The 2,317-nt window shown below is 39.6% G+C and overlaps 1 non-coding gene across 1 annotated transcript; it reads right to left on the bottom strand.

The window, feature by feature from the left end:
- Positions 1 to 1,450: 1,450 nt before the first annotated feature.
- Positions 1,451 to 1,557, bottom strand: LOC132646935 (U6 spliceosomal RNA). The gene has a single exon (XR_009585259.1). It is a non-coding gene; the product is annotated as a U6 spliceosomal RNA (small nuclear RNA).
- Positions 1,558 to 2,317: the final 760 nt, after the last annotated feature.

Here is a 2,317-nt window from a genome sequence, read left to right as displayed (position 1 = left end):
TCTAATCTTGCATATATACCACAGGCAAACCAAGGAGACCAACACCAGAAGGCCTGCTAACGCTCCCATGCCCGCCCATTCCTTCAGATGATTCATGGCTGCAGCAATCCATGTTGATAATCCTGTGGCTAGTCCTGCGTCCAGTCTGGTAGAATTTACTGTGACAATGGCCACTCTCAGCTGCTCCATCGTAGTATCAAATTCTCCAGTCCAATTACCTAAAATATAGCTCGAAAATTGTTTAGACAGATTTGCAGCACAGGAAAAATTCTCATGTTGTATGCTAGTGACACAAAGTCCAGCATACTTTCATTGACAGCCAGGTTGAGCGATTTGCCATAGGGTATCAATTTGCTCCTGCAAGAGGTCAATCCTCTGATTGAACACCATCAAGCTTCCTTTTAGTTGAGCATTAATTCCTTTATGTACAACTAAGGCATGAGCTACATTGGCTAAATGATTATTCAGGGTCTGAGCAGTCTGCCCAGTATGACTCATGGCTAATGCCCTGGTGGTAGCTCCAACAGCCGTCAATGAGATGGTAGTAACAATGGTGGCTGTAGTTCCAAGATCCCTTTTCTGTCTGAAGAGAGTCATAGCGTGAGGGGCATCAATGGGCACAGGCACCCAGTGAGGCATGCGAGTAACCAGGGCATACCTAAATTTACTAGCATTCCAGCATTGGGAAAAAAAGCAAGTATCATTACCACAATTACTTGGCTCTATCTGGCTAATAATGAATAAAAATGGGGGATATAGACAAACAGGTGTGGGCTTATAGGAAATATTATGAGAAGTCTTAACCCCCTCGTTGGAACATCCTGCATCAGTTCTAGAACTAGCAGTGGTGGTGTCCGAGGTTTGAGTAGGTTCAGGAGACCATTGCCCCCAGGGGCGAGACGTGCTCCATGCCAATTGACTAACTCGATGTTTTCCTCCAATTTTGAAAGTCATTTAAGGTTCTTAAATTATTTTTTTCTCTTTTTTCTTAAATTTTTCATCAATTACACTTTATTCATTCTGCATCCCCCCATAAGCCCCTCCCTCCTCTCCTCCCAATCCCACCCTCCCTCCTCCCTCTGCTTGCATGCCACTCTCCAAGTCCACTAATAGGGGAGGTTCTCCTCTCCTTTCTAATCTTAGTCTGTCAGTTCACATCAAAAGTGGCTGTATTGTCCTCTACTGTGGCCTGGTAAGGCTGCCCCCCCCCCAGAGGGAGGTGATCAAAGAGCAGGCCAATCAGATTATGTCAGAGGCAGTCCCTCTTCACATTACTATGTAACCCAATTGGACTCTGAACTGCCCTGGGCTACATCTGTGCAGGGGTTCTAGGTTATCTCCATGAATAGTCCTTGGTTGGAGTATGAGTCTCTGGGAAGTTCCCTATGTTCAAATTTTCTTGTTCTGTTGCTCTCCTTGTGGAGACCCTGTCCTCTCCAGCTCTTACTATAAAAATATGGAACGCTTCACGAATTTGCGTGTCATCCTTGCGCAGGGGCCATGCTAATCTTCTCTGTATCGTTCCAATTTTAGTATATGTGCTGCCGAAGCGAGCACTCAAATGTGTTTTTATTTTCTTTCCACTACATCTTTATAAAGTGGATGTGATTTACAAGTAGATCAGGTATACTGGCATGAGCGCTGATTTATTTGACCACATGGTGCAACGTGGATAACTGTAGGGAAACTTGTTTTATCAACTAGTTACTATATAACAAATAGTATATTTACTACATAACTATATGATTTGTTATACAATATAAAAAATATACAGTTACTATATAACAAATAGTAACTAGTACATTGTTTAATGTCAATTGAAAAGAGTGGAAAATAAAATTTGATTCGTTGCTACTTCACATATCAATCACTAAATGTGTTTTAAAACACTACTACAAAAAATTTACATAACCTAAATATAATCAAAAGTCATGCAGGGTTATACTGTTTCCTCAGCTTGATGGACAATGCATACACAAAAGCTGGAAACTTGTTTAAACATGAAAAAGTTTAGTTCAACAAAATCACATTTTTAAGTAAACTGAAAGTAGTTAATCAAACATATTTAATTTCACCAACAAAAAGTGATCAGAAAAATTTGTAAGCAATATTTTACAATATGAAACAAAGAAATTAATTTATAAACCAAAGAGTAAAATAACAATAGTTTATTTTTTACCTTCTAAATAACGTTAAAATAAGTGCAACCTTTCAACTCCATAATTAATGACAATGTAGGAGTATTTTTAAGCTTCATGAAGAATTCCTCTTCTATAGATTGTGATCCCAGACGTATCTCAGAGTTAGGGAGACGAAA

This window comes from Meriones unguiculatus, chromosome 12 (genome assembly GCF_030254825.1).
Source record: "Meriones unguiculatus strain TT.TT164.6M chromosome 12, Bangor_MerUng_6.1, whole genome shotgun sequence".
Classification (NCBI taxonomy): Eukaryota; Metazoa; Chordata; class Mammalia; order Rodentia; family Muridae; genus Meriones; species Meriones unguiculatus.
This window is presented reverse-complemented; position numbering and strand designations above follow the sequence as displayed.